General features: G+C 44.8%; 6 non-coding genes and 1 pseudogene across 6 annotated transcripts; all 7 read right to left on the bottom strand.

The window, feature by feature from the left end:
• Window positions 1-486: 486 nt before the first annotated feature.
• LOC130315586 (U2 spliceosomal RNA) lies at window positions 487-677 on the bottom strand. Its single transcript, XR_008863058.1, has one exon. It is a non-coding gene; the product is annotated as a U2 spliceosomal RNA (small nuclear RNA).
• Window positions 678-2744: 2067 nt separating this feature from the next.
• On the bottom strand, window positions 2745-2935 carry LOC130315584 (U2 spliceosomal RNA). Its single transcript, XR_008863057.1, has one exon. It is a non-coding gene; the product is annotated as a U2 spliceosomal RNA (small nuclear RNA).
• A 2084-nt stretch (window positions 2936-5019) lies between these two features.
• LOC130315583 (U2 spliceosomal RNA) lies at window positions 5020-5210 on the bottom strand. The gene has a single exon (XR_008863056.1). It is a non-coding gene; the product is annotated as a U2 spliceosomal RNA (small nuclear RNA).
• A 2092-nt stretch (window positions 5211-7302) lies between these two features.
• Window positions 7303-7493, bottom strand: LOC130315582 (U2 spliceosomal RNA). Its single transcript, XR_008863055.1, has one exon. It is a non-coding gene; the product is annotated as a U2 spliceosomal RNA (small nuclear RNA).
• Window positions 7494-9580: 2087 nt separating this feature from the next.
• On the bottom strand, window positions 9581-9771 carry LOC130315581 (U2 spliceosomal RNA). The gene has a single exon (XR_008863054.1). It is a non-coding gene; the product is annotated as a U2 spliceosomal RNA (small nuclear RNA).
• Window positions 9772-11868: 2097 nt separating this feature from the next.
• Window positions 11869-12051, bottom strand: LOC130315639 (U2 spliceosomal RNA). The gene has a single exon (XR_008863107.1). It is a non-coding gene; the product is annotated as a U2 spliceosomal RNA (small nuclear RNA).
• Window positions 12052-17221: 5170 nt separating this feature from the next.
• On the bottom strand, window positions 17222-17354 carry LOC130315650 (U2 spliceosomal RNA; annotated as a pseudogene).
• Window positions 17355-18716: the final 1362 nt, after the last annotated feature.

The following is an 18716-nucleotide window of genomic DNA, read 5'->3' as shown; positions in this document are numbered from 1 at the left end:
GTGTGAACAGCCAGGAGACCCCCCCCCCCCCCATGTTATGTTACATAGTTACATAGTTAGTACGGTCGAAAAAAGACATATGTCCATCAAGTTCAACCAGGGAATTAAGGGGTAGGGGTGTGGCGCGATATTGGGGAAGGGATGAGATTTTATATTTCTTCATAAGCATTAATCTTATTTTGTCAATTAGGAACATTCAGCACCCACCCGCTATCAAGGCAGCTGCCTATCATGTCATGCCCTACCTGCACAGGTGTGCTGGCTACTCAAATGATCCAATTAAGGAGGCCATTTAGTCAGCAGCAGCAGAAGTCCTGTGCCTGGACGCTCCAACAGGGGCCAGACACAAGCAGAAGCAGAAGCAGCACCACCTTTTGTTTTTTGGCTGCAGCAGCAGCAGCAGCAAGGCCCACAGGGCTGGCTAGCTGGCTAGCCAGCAAGCAGGTAGCAATGAAAGTAGGAATCTTTCTTTTTAACCCTGTAAGGGGGTGGTGCACTGTACCCGAAGATACTGCCATATCGGGTCAATGCATAGGGCGACGGAAGCAAGCTTCGAAATCGGCCCCCGTTCTCAAAAATCCATTTAATATATGGTCCCCAGATAGGGGACGTATCAGATATTAAACTGATAAGAACAGATACTACACTTGATCTTAGCCAAAAGGCCGAGAAGCGATAACCGTGAAAGGGGCGGGCCCAACAAGGTCCCCTTCATGGGCACTATCACTGCTTGCTGTCAGGGAGGCTGCCAGACAATTTTCCATGCACACTCTGGGCTGGGGGGCAGTCAACCACCAGTACACACAGCAGAACCTAAACCCATACCATTATTGCTAAGCAGCAAGACAGGGGCCCATTGCACTCCCACGGGGCCTTTTTAAATGCAATCCATAACCCGGATTTGCCAGGAACCCTTCTTACTCCTCCTACTTGCATGTGACACTGGGCTTAGGATCTGCATAGGAAACACACACACAAGCACACACCTACCTTTGTTGCCTGCAGATGCCTCCTTGGCTGTCCCCAAACGGTATCAAACCAACACCCACGGGAAGCTGTAAGCATAGAGGACATGCCTGCACCCCATTGGACTTACCTGTGTGGGTTAAACCCGGGTTATTTGACAACCTATGGCGGTGATGGTTCTGCTCAGGCAGAGCAGTGCTGATGCTCCTCATAAAGCTGTCGCTGCTGTGAAGGTTCTAGGTGACATCACAAATCCCTATGGTTACATACACAACAAAGCTGGGTTGTTGTTGTTTACACTCTGCAAGGCCTGTGGAAGTGAGTGACATCATAGCACTGTAGTTCTGAGGGTTCTAGATGGATGCAACAATCTCCTGTTGCTTCTATGAAGGCCATAATAGACGACATCACCAAACAGCTCCATAGTCACATACACAGCAAAGGAGAGATGTTGTTTACACCTAGTGATGTCAGTGGTATTGAGTGACATCACAGCACAGTGCTAAGGCTCCTGGGCCTGGACACAGCAGCGGCTGCAATATCTCAACGGAGAATACGTTTATATATATGTGTGTGTGTGCGCGTATATATATATATATATATATATATTTCTCCGCCGAAATCACTTTTAAACCCATTTCCACCTTTTTTTCCCTTCTCTTCCTCTTACTTTTTTTTCACGTTTTTTTACGTTTTTCTCCTTTTCGCCTCTTTTCTGGGCGTATTATTCTTCTTTTTCTTCTTTTTTTTCGTCTAATGCATACCCCATCAGTGCAGCAATGCTTATTCAATACCGCCAGCAGATGGAGACACTGGGGGATAATTTTCTAAGGATTTATACTGATTTTTCCTGTCTGAATTTGTCGCACAGAAAGTTGCAGGCCAAATATGTGTGACATTTCTGCGACTTTAGCTTCTAGAGCATTTTTACAACATTATACATAGGTGCTGAATACATAAAAAGCGACTGTTCAGCGACAGACAAGTCGCATCGGCTGAAAGTAGGCCAGAATGTCAGTCCATGTTGGAGCAGGTTTAGATACAGTCTAAAGCATAGATCTCAAAGTCTGTGCACAGAATTTAGCAAGGGCCTCGCACCTTCTGATGCATCAGGTAGGTGCACAATAGCATAGCCTAACCCTCTGTACTTTGGTCTATATTGATGCGGGACATAGACAGCCAGCTGATGACCAATCCATTAGTGCAATGGATGGCTGGAAGCATTTGTCTTTGCCTTTGCAATACCACAGAAGCAATGCATGGTCAATGTACAGCAATGACACACCTGTGTGAACAGCCAGGAGACCCCCCCCCCCCCATGTTATGTTACATAGTTACATAGTTAGTACGGTCGAAAAAAGACATATGTCCATCAAGTTCAACCAGGGAATTAAGGGGTAGGGGTGTGGCGCGATATTGGGGAAGGGATGAGATTTTATATTTCTTCATAAGCATTAATCTTATTTTGTCAATTAGGAACATTCAGCACCCACCCGCTATCAAGGCAGCTGCCTATCATGTCATGCCCTACCTGCACAGGTGTGCTGGCTACTCAAATGATCCAATTAAGGAGGCCATTTAGTCAGCAGCAGCAGAAGTCCTGTGCCTGGACGCTCCAACAGCGGCCAGACACAAGCAGAAGCAGAAGCAGCAGCAGCACCACCTTTTGTTTTTTGGCTGCAGCAGCAGCAGCAGCAAGGCCCACAGGGCTGGCTAGCTGGCTAGCCAGCAAGCAGGTAGCAATGAAAGTAGGAATCTTTCTTTTTAACCCTGTAAGGGGGTGGTGCACTGTACCCGAAGATACTGCCATATCGGGTCAATGCATAGGGCGACGGAAGCAAGCTTCGAAATCGGCCCCCGTTCTCAAAAATCCATTTAATATATGGTCCCCAGATAGGGGACGTATCAGATATTAAACTGATAAGAACAGATACTACACTTGATCTTAGCCAAAAGGCCGAGAAGCGATAACCGTGAAAGGGGCGGGCCCAACAAGGTCCCCTTCATGGGCACTATCACTGCTTGCTGTCAGGGAGGCTGCCAGACAATTTTCCATGCACACTCTGGGCTGGGGGGCAGTCAACCACCAGTACACACAGCAGAACCTAAACCCATACCATTATTGCTAAGCAGCAAGACAGGGGCCCATTGCACTCCCACGGGGCCTTTTTAAATGCAATCCATAACCCGGATTTGCCAGGAACCCTTCTTACTCCTCCTACTTGCATGTGACACTGGGCTTAGGATCTGCATAGGAAACACACACACAAGCACACACCTACCTTTGTTGCCTGCAGATGCCTCCTTGGCTGTCCCCAAACGGTATCAAACCAACACCCACGGGAAGCTGTAAGCATAGAGGACATGCCTGCACCCCATTGGACTTACCTGTGTGGGTTAAACCCGGGTTATTTGACAACCTATGGCGGTGATGGTTCTGCTCAGGCAGAGCAGTGCTGATGCTCCTCATAAAGCTGTCGCTGCTGTGAAGGTTCTAGGTGACATCACAAATCCCTATGGTTACATACACAACAAAGCTGGGTTGTTGTTGTTTACACTCTGCAAGGCCTGTGGAAGTGAGTGACATCATAGCACTGTAGTTCTGAGGGTTCTAGATGGATGCAACAATCTCCTGTTGCTTCTATGAAGGCCATAATAGACGACATCACCAAACAGCTCCATAGTCACATACACAGCAAAGGAGAGATGTTGTTTACACCTAGTGATGTCAGTGGTATTGAGTGACATCACAGCACAGTGCTAAGGCTCCTGGGCCTGGACACAGCAGCGGCTGCAATATCTCAACGGAGAATACGTTTATATATATGTGTGTGTGTGCGCGTATATATATATATATATATATATATATATATATATATATATATTTCTCCGCCGAAATCACTTTTAAACCCATTTCCACCTTTTTTTCCCTTCTCTTCCTCTTACTTTTTTTTCACGTTTTTTTACGTTTTTCTCCTTTTCGCCTCTTTTCTGGGCGTATTATTCTTCTTTTTCTTCTTTTTTTTCGTCTAATGCATACCCCATCAGTGCAGCAATGCTTATTCAATACCGCCAGCAGATGGAGACACTGGGGGATAATTTTCTAAGGATTTATACTGATTTTTCCTGTCTGAATTTGTCGCACAGAAAGTTGCAGGCCAAATATGTGTGACATTTCTGCGACTTTAGCTTCTAGAGCATTTTTACAACATTATACATAGGTGCTGAATACATAAAAAGCGACTGTTCAGCGACAGACAAGTCGCATCGGCTGAAAGTAGGCCAGAATGTCAGTCCATGTTGGAGCAGGTTTAGATACAGTCTAAAGCATAGATCTCAAAGTCTGTGCACAGAATTTAGCAAGGGCCTCGCACCTTCTGATGCATCAGGTAGGTGCACAATAGCATAGCCTAACCCTCTGTACTTTGGTCTATATTGATGCGGGACATAGACAGCCAGCTGATGACCAATCCATTAGTGCAATGGATGGCTGGAAGCATTTGTCTTTGCCTTTGCAATACCACAGAAGCAATGCATGGTCAATGTACAGCAATGACACACCTGTGTGAACAGCCAGGAGACCCCCCCCCCCCATGTTATGTTACATAGTTACATAGTTAGTACGGTCGAAAAAAGACATATGTCCATCAAGTTCAACCAGGGAATTAAGGGGTAGGGGTGTGGCGCGATATTGGGGAAGGGATGAGATTTTATATTTCTTCATAAGCATTAATCTTATTTTGTCAATTAGGAACATTCAGCACCCACCCGCTATCAAGGCAGCTGCCTATCATGTCATGCCCTACCTGCACAGGTGTGCTGGCTACTCAAATGATCCAATTAAGGAGGCCATTTAGTCAGCAGCAGCAGAAGTCCTGTGCCTGGACGCTCCAACAGCGGCCAGACACAAGCAGAAGCAGAAGCAGCAGCAGCACCACCTTTTGTTTTTTGGCTGCAGCAGCAGCAGCAGCAAGGCCCACAGGGCTGGCTAGCTGGCTAGCCAGCAAGCAGGTAGCAATGAAAGTAGGAATCTTTCTTTTTAACCCTGTAAGGGGGTGGTGCACTGTACCCGAAGATACTGCCATATCGGGTCAATGCATAGGGCGACGGAAGCAAGCTTCGAAATCGGCCCCCGTTCTCAAAAATCCATTTAATATATGGTCCCCAGATAGGGGACGTATCAGATATTAAACTGATAAGAACAGATACTACACTTGATCTTAGCCAAAAGGCCGAGAAGCGATAACCGTGAAAGGGGCGGGCCCAACAAGGTCCCCTTCATGGGCACTATCACTGCTTGCTGTCAGGGAGGCTGCCAGACAATTTTCCATGCACACTCTGGGCTGGGGGGCAGTCAACCACCAGTACACACAGCAGAACCTAAACCCATACCATTATTGCTAAGCAGCAAGACAGGGGCCCATTGCACTCCCACAGGGCCTTTTTAAATGCAATCCATAACCCGGATTTGCCAGGAACCCTTCTTACTCCTCCTACTTGCATGTGACACTGGGCTTAGGATCTGCATAGGAAACACACACACAAGCACACACCTACCTTTGTTGCCTGCAGATGCCTCCTTGGCTGTCCCCAAACGGTATCAAACCAACACCCACGGGAAGCTGTAAGCATAGAGGACATGCCTGCACCCCATTGGACTTACCTGTGTGGGTTAAACCCGGGTTATTTGACAACCTATGGCGGTGATGGTTCTGCTCAGGCAGAGCAGTGCTGATGCTCCTCATAAAGCTGTCGCTGCTGTGAAGGTTCTAGGTGACATCACAAATCCCTATGGTTACATACACAACAAAGCTGGGTTGTTGTTGTTTACACTCTGCAAGGCCTGTGGAAGTGAGTGACATCATAGCACTGTAGTTCTGAGGGTTCTAGATGGATGCAACAATCTCCTGTTGCTTCTATGAAGGCCATAATAGACGACATCACCAAACAGCTCCATAGTCACATACACAGCAAAGGAGAGATGTTGTTTACACCTAGTGATGTCAGTGGTATTGAGTGACATCACAGCACAGTGCTAAGGCTCCTGGGCCTGGACACAGCAGCGGCTGCAATATCTCAACGGAGAATACGTTTATATATATGTGTGTGTGTGCGCGTATATATATATATATATATATATATATATATATATATATATATATATATTTCTCCGCCGAAATCACTTTTAAACCCATTTCCACCTTTTTTTCCCTTCTCTTCCTCTTACTTTTTTTTCACGTTTTTTTACGTTTTTCTCCTTTTCGCCTCTTTTCTGGGCGTATTATTCTTCTTTTTCTTCTTTTTTTTCGTCTAATGCATACCCCATCAGTGCAGCAATGCTTATTCAATACCGCCAGCAGATGGAGACACTGGGGGATAATTTTCTAAGGATTTATACTGATTTTTCCTGTCTGAATTTGTCGCACAGAAAGTTGCAGGCCAAATATGTGTGACATTTCTGCGACTTTAGCTTCTAGAGCATTTTTACAACATTATACATAGGTGCTGAATACATAAAAAGCGACTGTTCAGCGACAGACAAGTCGCATCGGCTGAAAGTAGGCCAGAATGTCAGTCCATGTTGGAGCAGGTTTAGATACAGTCTAAAGCATAGATCTCAAAGTCTGTGCACAGAATTTAGCAAGGGCCTCGCACCTTCTGATGCATCAGGTAGGTGCACAATAGCATAGCCTAACCCTCTGTACTTTGGTCTATATTGATGCGGGACATAGACAGCCAGCTGATGACCAATCCATTAGTGCAATGGATGGCTGGAAGCATTTGTCTTTGCCTTTGCAATACCACAGAAGCAATGCATGGTCAATGTACAGCAATGACACACCTGTGTGAACAGCCAGGAGACCCCCACCCCCCCCATGTTATGTTACATAGTTACATAGTTAGTACGGTCGAAAAAAGACATATGTCCATCAAGTTCAACCAGGGAATTAAGGGGTAGGGGTGTGGCGCGATATTGGGGAAGGGATGAGATTTTATATTTCTTCATAAGCATTAATCTTATTTTGTCAATTAGGAACATTCAGCACCCACCCGCTATCAAGGCAGCTGCCTATCATGTCATGCCCTACCTGCACAGGTGTGCTGGCTACTCAAATGATCCAATTAAGGAGGCCATTTAGTCAGCAGCAGCAGAAGTCCTGTGCCTGGACGCTCCAACAGCGGCCAGACACAAGCAGAAGCAGAAGCAGCAGCAGCACCACCTTTTGTTTTTTGGCTGCAGCAGCAGCAGCAGCAAGGCCCACAGGGCTGGCTAGCTGGCTAGCCAGCAAGCAGGTAGCAATGAAAGTAGGAATCTTTCTTTTTAACCCTGTAAGGGGGTGGTGCACTGTACCCGAAGATACTGCCATATCGGGTCAATGCATAGGGCGACGGAAGCAAGCTTCGAAATCGGCCCCCGTTCTCAAAAATCCATTTAATATATGGTCCCCAGATAGGGGACGTATCAGATATTAAACTGATAAGAACAGATACTACACTTGATCTTAGCCAAAAGGCCGAGAAGCGATAACCGTGAAAGGGGCGGGCCCAACAAGGTCCCCTTCATGGGCACTATCACTGCTTGCTGTCAGGGAGGCTGCCAGACAATTTTCCATGCACACTCTGGGCTGGGGGGCAGTCAACCACCAGTACACACAGCAGAACCTAAACCCATACCATTATTGCTAAGCAGCAAGACAGGGGCCCATTGCACTCCCACGGGGCCTTTTTAAATGCAATCCATAACCCGGATTTGCCAGGAACCCTTCTTACTCCTCCTACTTGCATGTGACACTGGGCTTAGGATCTGCATAGGAAACACACACACAAGCACACACCTACCTTTGTTGCCTGCAGATGCCTCCTTGGCTGTCCCCAAACGGTATCAAACCAACACCCACGGGAAGCTGTAAGCATAGAGGACATGCCTGCACCCCATTGGACTTACCTGTGTGGGTTAAACCCGGGTTATTTGACAACCTATGGCGGTGATGGTTCTGCTCAGGCAGAGCAGTGCTGATGCTCCTCATAAAGCTGTCGCTGCTGTGAAGGTTCTAGGTGACATCACAAATCCCTATGGTTACATACACAACAAAGCTGGGTTGTTGTTGTTTACACTCTGCAAGGCCTGTGGAAGTGAGTGACATCATAGCACTGTAGTTCTGAGGGTTCTAGATGGATGCAACAATCTCCTGTTGCTTCTATGAAGGCCATAATAGACGACATCACCAAACAGCTCCATAGTCACATACACAGCAAAGGAGAGATGTTGTTTACACCTAGTGATGTCAGTGGTATTGAGTGACATCACAGCACAGTGCTAAGGCTCCTGGGCCTGGACACAGCAGCGGCTGCAATATCTCAACGGAGAATACGTTTATATATATGTGTGTGTGTGCGCGTATATATATATATATATATATATATATATATATATATATATATATTTCTCCGCCGAAATCACTTTTAAACCCATTTCCACCTTTTTTTCCCTTCTCTTCCTCTTACTTTTTTTTCACGTTTTTTTACGTTTTTCTCCTTTTCGCCTCTTTTCTGGGCGTATTATTCTTCTTTTTCTTCTTTTTTTTCGTCTAATGCATACCCCATCAGTGCAGCAATGCTTATTCAATACCGCCAGCAGATGGAGACACTGGGGGATAATTTTCTAAGGATTTATACTGATTTTTCCTGTCTGAATTTGTCGCACAGAAAGTTGCAGGCCAAATATGTGTGACATTTCTGCGACTTTAGCTTCTAGAGCATTTTTACAACATTATACATAGGTGCTGAATACATAAAAAGCGACTGTTCAGCGACAGACAAGTCGCATCGGCTGAAAGTAGGCCAGAATGTCAGTCCATGTTGGAGCAGGTTTAGATACAGTCTAAAGCATAGATCTCAAAGTCTGTGCACAGAATTTAGCAAGGGCCTCGCACCTTCTGATGCATCAGGTAGGTGCACAATAGCATAGCCTAACCCTCTGTACTTTGGTCTATATTGATGCGGGACATAGACAGCCAGCTGATGACCAATCCATTAGTGCAATGGATGGCTGGAAGCATTTGTCTTTGCCTTTGCAATACCACAGAAGCAATGCATGGTCAATGTACAGCAATGACACACCTGTGTGAACAGCCAGGAGACCCCCCCCCCCCCATGTTATGTTACATAGTTACATAGTTAGTACGGTCGAAAAAAGACATATGTCCATCAAGTTCAACCAGGGAATTAAGGGGTAGGGGTGTGGCGTGATATTGGGGAAGGGATGAGATTTTATATTTCTTCATAAGCATTAATCTTATTTTGTCAATTAGGAACATTCAGCACCCACCCGCTATCAAGGCAGCTGCCTATCATGTCATGCCCTACCTGCACAGGTGTGCTGGCTACTCAAATGATCCAATTAAGGAGGCCATTTAGTCAGCAGCAGCAGAAGTCCTGTGCCTGGACGCTCCAACAGCGGCCAGACACAAGCAGAAGCAGAAGCAGCAGCAGCACCACCTTTTGTTTTTTGGCTGCAGCAGCAGCAGCAGCAAGGCCCACAGGGCTGGCTAGCTGGCTAGCCAGCAAGCAGGTAGCAATGAAAGTAGGAATCTTTCTTTTTAACCCTGTAAGGGGGTGGTGCACTGTACCCGAAGATACTGCCATATCGGGTCAATGCATAGGGCGACGGAAGCAAGCTTCGAAATCGGCCCCCGTTCTCAAAAATCCATTTAATATATGGTCCCCAGATAGGGGACGTATCAGATATTAAACTGATAAGAACAGATACTACACTTGATCTTAGCCAAAAGGCCGAGAAGCGATAACCGTGAAAGGGGCGGGCCCAACAAGGTCCCCTTCATGGGCACTATCACTGCTTGCTGTCAGGGAGGCTGCCAGACAATTTTCCATGCACACTCTGGGCTGGGGGGCAGTCAACCACCAGTACACACAGCAGAACCTAAACCCATACCATTATTGCTAAGCAGCAAGACAGGGGCCCATTGCACTCCCACGGGGCCTTTTTAAATGCAATCCATAACCCGGATTTGCCAGGAACCCTTCTTACTCCTCCTACTTGCATGTGACACTGGGCTTAGGATCTGCATAGGAAACACACACACAAGCACACACCTACCTTTGTTGCCTGCAGATGCCTCCTTGGCTGTCCCCAAACGGTATCAAACCAACACCCACGGGAAGCTGTAAGCATAGAGGACATGCCTGCACCCCATTGGACTTACCTGTGTGGGTTAAACCCGGGTTATTTGACAACCTATGGCGGTGATGGTTCTGCTCAGGCAGAGCAGTGCTGATGCTCCTCATAAAGCTGTCGCTGCTGTGAAGGTTCTAGGTGACATCACAAATCCCTATGGTTACATACACAACAAAGCTGGGTTGTTGTTGTTTACACTCTGCAAGGCCTGTGGAAGTGAGTGACATCATAGCACTGTAGTTCTGAGGGTTCTAGATGGATGCAACAATCTCCTGTTGCTTCTATGAAGGCCATAATAGACGACATCACCAAACAGCTCCATAGTCACATACACAGCAAAGGAGAGATGTTGTTTACACCTAGTGATGTCAGTGGTATTGAGTGACATCACAGCACAGTGCTAAGGCTCCTGGGCCTGGACACAGCAGCGGCTGCAATATCTCAACGGAGAATACGTTTATATATATGTGTGTGTGTGCGCGTATATATATATATATATATATATATATATATATATATATATATATATATATATATTTCTCCGCCGAAATCACTTTTAAACCCATTTCCACCTTTTTTTCCCTTCTCTTCCTCTTACTTTTTTTTCACGTTTTTTTACGTTTTTCTCCTTTTCGCCTCTTTTCTGGGCGTATTATTCTTCTTTTTCTTCTTTTTTTTCGTCTAATGCATACCCCATCAGTGCAGCAATGCTTATTCAATACCGCCAGCAGATGGAGACACTGGGGGATAATTTTCTAAGGATTTATACTGATTTTTCCTGTCTGAATTTGTCGCACAGAAAGTTGCAGGCCAAATATGTGTGACATTTCTGCGACTTTAGCTTCTAGAGCATTTTTACAACATTATACATAGGTGCTGAATACATAAAAAGCGACTGTTCAGCGACAGACAAGTCGCATCGGCTGAAAGTAGGCCAGAATGTCAGTCCATGTTGGAGCAGGTTTAGATACAGTCTAAAGCATAGATCTCAAAGTCTGTGCACAGAATTTAGCAAGGGCCTCGCACCTTCTGATGCATCAGGTAGGTGCACAATAGCATAGCCTAACCCTCTGTACTTTGGTCTATATTGATGCGGGACATAGACAGCCAGCTGATGACCAATCCATTAGTGCAATGGATGGCTGGAAGCATTTGTCTTTGCCTTTGCAATACCACAGAAGCAATGCATGGTCAATGTACAGCAATGACACACCTGTGTGAACAGCCAGGAGACCCCCCCCCCCCCATGTTATGTTACATAGTTACATAGTTAGTACGGTCGAAAAAAGACATATGTCCATCAAGTTCAACCAGGGAATTAAGGGGTAGGGGTGTGGCGCGATATTGGGGAAGGGATGAGATTTTATATTTCTTCATAAGCATTAATCTTATTTTGTCAATTAGGAACATTCAGCACCCACCCGCTATCAAGGCAGCTGCCTATCATGTCATGCCCTACCTGCACAGGTGTGCTGGCTACTCAAATGATCCAATTAAGGAGGCCATTTAGTCAGCAGCAGCAGAAGTCCTGTGCCTGGACGCTCCAACAGCGGCCAGACACAAGCAGAAGCAGAAGCAGCAGCAGCACCACCTTTTGTTTTTTGGCTGCAGCAGCAGCAGCAGCAAGGCCCACAGGGCTGGCTAGCTGGCTAGCCAGCAAGCAGGTAGCAATGAAAGTAGGAATCTTTCTTTTTAACCCTGTAAGGGGGTGGTGCACTGTACCCGAAGATACTGCCATATCGGGTCAATGCATAGGGCGACGGAAGCAAGCTTCGAAATCGGCCCCCGTTCTCAAAAATCCATTTAATATATGGTCCCCAGATAGGGGACGTATCAGATATTAAACTGATAAGAACAGATTTTTTAACTTGGCTACCCCTGAGGGGTATCTTTTTATTTAGAATTCATAACATTTTACAAAGTGCATTACGATTTATAAATATAATTTTTTTTCAATAAAAACAAATTTTGATAATAAAATCACATATAACAATAAAAGTTCACATAAATACAATCATAGTACACTTAAAATGGGCACTTGGTGGCTTTACAAAAGGGCGTTCCATTCATTAAAATACCATTTTCTAGCTAATAAAGGATAATATTTCTTGTCTAATAAAAAGTACTGGTACATATCACTAAAACAAAGAGCTAAAACATCATTCACAGATAAAATCTCATGTTTAAAAAGTAAAATGTTTCTGGCATTCCATAGAGCTGCTTTAACACAGTTTATGATCTTCCATGCCATTGTCTCTTGAGTCCGTATTGGGCATTCCAGACATCCATAAAAAACAGCTGCAGAGTTTAAGTCCTTTATTTCTGTTATCTTCTTCACCAGAGGGAGTATTTTAGTCCATATCCTTTTTGCATAAAAACAAGTCCAGAAAAGGTGGTACACGGTCTCGGGTTCCTGGCAGCCCTCCCTCGGGCATACTGCAGTGTTGGCCATCCTTCTTCGGTGCTGGAATGCCCGGCATGGAAGACACTCGTGTATGCAGCTCCAGGCCAGATCTTTCTGTGAATTAAAAAGATAAATCATATTTGCCATCTTCCATATTTTCCTGCATTTCTCTTCATTAAAATTATTCACAGGGGCAATAAAACCACTTTCTTTAATATATTTTAACATTTTTTTGCTATTAGTTACTTCATTAATACTTTTTCCGTTAAAGTTGTACAAGTTGAAAATTTTCTCTAAAATCTTGTATTGTTGGGGAAGATTAAAAGCATAAGGACAGCTTAAAACAGTTTTAAACCACCCATTCCTCCTCATAAAAAAACCTGTATTAAAACGGATAAAATATGACCAGTAACTATCCTTAAAAAGTGTGCTAACACACATGCTAAAAAACTTGGTAAAAAGGAACGCCCTGATGTCGGGGAAGTCCTTTCCACCCATACCCTTTGGCATCATGACGATCTCTCTTCTCAATTTTTCACTCTTGGAGCTCCATAAAAAGGTAAAACATGCTTTAATAATTTTATTTAAAATCATTTCGGGGGGTGGAAAGACCATGCCAAGATACAATAAAATGGGTAAAATCACCATCTTTGTAACTAAAACCTTCCCCTCCATCGTTAGCTTTCTCATGTTCCACATACAAATTTTTGTGTTTATTTTTTGAGCCACCAAGTCCCAGCTATTAAAACCATTGTTTGACTCACTGAAGGAGACCCCTAAAATCTGCACAGACTCAGACACAGGAATGGGTAAATCCCTTAAAAACAGTCCTCCTATATTTAAAACACTGCTTTTATTAAAATTTACCTTAAAACCGGAGGCACAACAAAAAAATTCAACTTGCTTTAGGGCTTTTTGAAGCGATGGGGTGTCCCTTCCAAGCACTGCCACATCGTCCATGTACCCCACTACTTTAGCCTCTAGTCCCCCTCCTCCCGGCAGGGGGACCCCTCTTATTTGCTTATCTCTCCTCAAGGTGCATAGTAGAGGCTCAAGCGCACATATGAAAAGTAGTGGGGACAAAGGACACCCCTGCTTCACTCCGGAATTTAAAATCACATCCTGTGTCTTAAAACCGTTAACTAAAATCTTGCTTGTGCAGTTTTTATAAAAGGCCTTAAGAGACAATAAAAAGCCTTCAGGTATACCCATTTTCTCTAAAACCTTAAAAAGATAAAAATGTGACACTCTGTCAAAAGCCTTCTCGAAGTCTAAGGATAAAATGGCTAGTTTTCCGTTTCTAGACTTTGTGTCACTAATCACATCTTTTAAAAGGTTAAGATTTTCCCATATGCTCCTCCCAGGCACCCCACAGACCTGATTTGAATGGATTATTTTCTCTATTACACTTTTTAATCTATTTGCGCACAGTTTTGCCATCACTTTGTAGTCACAGTTGAGGAGGGTGATTGGTCTCCAGTTCTTTAGATCTGACCGGTCTCCCTTTTTGAACAGCAGGGAGACATCACCCTTCCTCCATGAACCTGGGAGGGCTTTTGTTTTAAATACTTCTGTAAAAAGGGAAAAAAGGTCATCTTTTAAAACACCATAAAAAATGACATAAAACTCAATGGGTATACCGTCAGGACCAGGCACCTTACCGGATTTAAAACTCCTGATCGTCTCTAAAACCTCCTGTTCCGAGATCTCCCTCTGTAAAAGAGACTGGGACACAGGGTCTAAAACATTGGTAATCTCCTTCAATGAGTCATTCATAAAATCAATATCAATATTTTTTGTATTAAAAAGATCCGCATAAAATGAATGTACCCTTTTTAAAATACCCTGTACATCTTTTTCTCCTTGTATATTATCAATTAAAACCTTTTTATCCGTTACTTTCTTAAAAAAGTACCTGGAGCAGGTCTCGTTCTCTTCAAGGTGCTTTATTTTGGATCTGAAAATTATCTCTTTTCCCTTCTGCTCCAGGCACTGTTTTATTTCTTTTTTTAAGTCAGTAATTTCTCTATAAACCTCTATACCATTGTCTCTGAATTTGTACAGGGTTTGCAGACGGGTATTTAGAAGGGAGTAAAACTCACGCTTCTCTTTAGCTCTAGAGATCCCTACTCTAATAAAAAACTCTTTTATTTTTATTTTCATTTTCTCCCACCATATACTGATGGGAGTGTTAGGATCTCTTACCCGTCTGCAGTCCTTGTAGAAGTTGATAAAATCGGATAAAACCTGCGGATCTTCTAAAAGGGATACATTCATCTTCCAGGCATTCCTCCCAGTCTTTTTTCTAAAATCACTCTTCACCTTAAAAGATAAAAGTTTGTGATCAGAAAAAACATTGGTTAAAACATCACACTTAAAAGGCAGTACTTGATAAGAACAGAAGATAAAATCGATCCTGGAGCTGCAGTTTGCGTTGCTCCAGGTCACACCGTCTCTTTCTGGTAAAATACTATTGCATTTCTTAAAAACATCAGTAAGTCTAAAATCAATAATCATATTTTTTAACATAGAAGATGTTTTATCATAGTTTCTACTTACTGAATTGGTAAAACGGTGCTCCCCCCTTAAAATACAATTAAAATCACCTGCTAAAATAAGAGGTTCAGAATCATTGATAAAAAGGGGTAAAATCTCTAACATCCGTGCTCTATCATTTTTATTGGGTGAACCATAAAAATTTAAAAACTGCCATTTAATACCATCAATAAAAGCTTTAACCAATAAAATTCTGCCTGGTAAAATCTCATGAATAAAATCAATAAAAGCATTTCCTTTAAAAAGTATGGCGACCCCTGCTGATCTGGATTCGTTAGATCCAGACCAGACTGATGGACCGTGTACCCAATCTTTTTTATACTTTTCATAATTTAAACTATGCGGGATGCCGCACTCCTGCAGGAAAACCACAGAAGCAGCAAAAATAGACAAGTAGTTAAAAAGGGCAACCCGTTTCGCTCGTGAACTTATACTTCTTACATTCATAGACAATCCGGACAACTCAGCCATTGGAGATGTAAAAAAAAGGGAGGCTCAGATAACAAACTAAAAACCAGATTGCGCACTGGAGCTCTCGTTACCCCCCACCTCTGACTCTACCGTACACATAGAGGAAGCCGGAGAGGAACCACCATCGCTCGAGCAGCCCCCCTCTTCCAAGACCACAGGTGTATAGACGGAGTACATTGGTAAGAACAGCTTCTGGGCTCCATTCTCTTTTTCGGCGTCCACCTCTTGCCCCTCCATAGGGGTCGGGTGCGTACTTAGGTCCGTTTCCGGGACCTCGGAGATGGTCACCCCTGAAACCTCCTCCTGGCTGGGAGGAGGAGGGGTATCCACCGCTGGGACCTGTGGAGGAGCTTCACTTGGAGCCCCCGTCACGACAGGAACTTCCATCTGCTCCTCCTGGACCACCTCCGAGTCCGGACGCCCTTTGGAGCCCCTTCGTCTTTTCACCTTTGCTACTCCGTCCGGGTTTTCACACTCAGGGGGACCCCGAGCAGGAGGACCTTCCGGGGTGGAATCGGGCACCTCTCGCTCTTCCACCTTCTCTGAGGTATCTGCCCGATCCCCTCTCGCATTTCTCTTCCCCGGCCTCCTCTCATTTGGGGTCCCCCTTTCCACCTGTGCCTCTTTCTCCTGGGGTTCTTTTGGGGGGGCCGTGGTCTCCATCTCACAGCTTACCTCTTCTTGTGGGGGGTGCTCCTCCTCTCTGGCTTTTCCCCAGGCTGGTCTCCGGACGTCTCTCTTGGGTTGCCCTTGCTGTTCTGTGGTTTTTTTTGGTCTGTGGGGACAGAAAGCATACACGTGACCAAAGTGACGGCAAAAATTACATCTCAAACCCTTATCACATTTTTCTGTTTCATGTTGCATGCTTCCACATTTCTTACAGGAACTTTCACAATTTTCCTTTATGTGCCCATAACGTTGGCACCTTCTGCAGAAGTTTGGCATTCCCGCAAAAAAGAGGTCGCCACACACATTGTTTAATTTAAAACGAGCAGGCGGTAATAGTATCCCCCCTGGGAGGGTGGGGTCTTTGTTGCACGTGACTTGATATCGCCATTTTGAGGTCCAGACACCACAGTCGTTCATGATTTTTCCTCTGAACTCCACCTTTTTAAAGTAGGCTGCCAGGAACCCATCGATCTCTCTCTGATTTACAAAAGGGGAGTACATCTTCACGACAATCAACTTGGTTTCATCTAGGACGTGCTCGACAATTTGGATACCCTTAAGCCTCGGATCATCTTGCTTTGGAATTTTCATTACTGCATCTAAGAATACGCCTTCCCCTATGAAAGTGCAGTCGTAGATCCTCCGCTTAGGGTAATCCTGGATGGCCAAAATCTCTCGCTTACGAACATTAAGAATCTTGTCGAGCACGTCCTCTATCACGAACCTCATGCCACGTGCATCCGCCGCATCACCTGTGAGAATGACCCGCACAGTGTGTTTAATCCGGGCATAAGCCGGTACCGAACCAGGATCTAGATCTTCATCCATGGTTCATTCGTGTTTTGGTCTGGTTCTCTCCGCTCCAACCAACCAGCCAATTCGCTCAAACCTCTCTCCACCCGAAGGCTTTGAGAGGCGATCGCAACCCGTTACCCTGGGACTAAGCCCTCTCCCCAATAGCAACAAGTGGGTGAAGCCCAGGCAATAAACCTGGGCGATCCCACAAGGCCGAGGAGAGGGGTACCCGAGTACCTTCTGACCAGATCTCCTGTATTACTACACTTGATCTTAGCCAAAAGGCCGAGAAGCGATAACCGTGAAAGGGGCGGGCCCAACAAGGTCCCCTTCATGGGCACTATCACTGCTTGCTGTCAGGGAGGCTGCCAGACAATTTTCCATGCACACTCTGGGCTGGGGGGCAGTCAACCACCAGTACACACAGCAGAACCTAAACCCATACCATTATTGCTAAGCAGCAAGACAGGGGCCCATTGCACTCCCACGGGGCCTTTTTAAATGCAATCCATAACCCGGATTTGCCAGGAACCCTTCTTACTCCTCCTACTTGCATGTGACACTGGGCTTAGGATCTGCATAGGAAACACACACACAAGCACACACCTACCTTTGTTGCCTGCAGATGCCTCCTTGGCTGTCCCCAAACGGTATCAAACCAACACCCACGGGAAGCTGTAAGCATAGAGGACATGCCTGCACCCCATTGGACTTACCTGTGTGGGTTAAACCCGGGTTATTTGACAACCTATGGCGGTGATGGTTCTGCTCAGGCAGAGCAGTGCTGATGCTCCTCATAAAGCTGTCGCTGCTGTGAAGGTTCTAGGTGACATCACAAATCCCTATGGTTACATACACAACAAAGCTGGGTTGTTGTTGTTTACACTCTGCAAGGCCTGTGGAAGTGAGTGACATCATAGCACTGTAGTTCTGAGGGTTCTAGATGGATGCAACAATCTCCTGTTGCTTCTATGAAGGCCATAATAGATGACATCACCAAACAGCTCCATAGTCACATACACAGCAAAGGAGAGATGTTGTTTACACCTAGTGATGTCAGTGGTATTGAGTGACATCACAGCACAGTGCTAAGGCTCCTGGGCCTGGACACAGCAGCGGCTGCAATATCTCAACGGAGAATACGTTTATATATATGTGTGTGTGTGCGCGTATATATATATATATATATATATATATATATATATATATATATTTCTCCGCCGAAATCACTTTTAAACCCATTTCCACCTTTTTTTCCCTTCTCTTCCTCTTACTTTTTTTTCACGTTTTTTTACGTTTTTCTCCTTTTCGCCTCTTTTCTGGGCGTATTATTCTTCTTTTTCTTCTTTTTTTTCGTCTAATGCATACCCCATCAGTGCAGCAATGCTTATTCAATACCGCCAGCAGATGGAGACACTGGGGGATAATTTTCTAAGGATTTATACTGATTTTTCCTGTCTGAATTTGTCGCACAGAAAGTTGCAGGCCAAATATGTGTGACATTTCTGCGACTTTAGCTTCTAGAGCATTTTTACAACATTATACATAGGTGCTGAATACATAAAAAGCGACTGTTCAGCGACAGACAAGTCGCATCGGCTGAAAGTAGGCCAGAATGTCAGTCCATGTTGGAGCAGGTTTAGATACAGTCTAAAGCAT

Source organism: Hyla sarda, unplaced genomic scaffold (genome assembly GCF_029499605.1).
Source record: "Hyla sarda isolate aHylSar1 unplaced genomic scaffold, aHylSar1.hap1 scaffold_188, whole genome shotgun sequence".
NCBI classification, from domain to species: Eukaryota; Metazoa; Chordata; class Amphibia; order Anura; family Hylidae; genus Hyla; species Hyla sarda.
The sequence above is the reverse complement of the archived record's forward strand: the minus strand, read 5'-3'. Positions and strand labels throughout refer to the sequence as shown.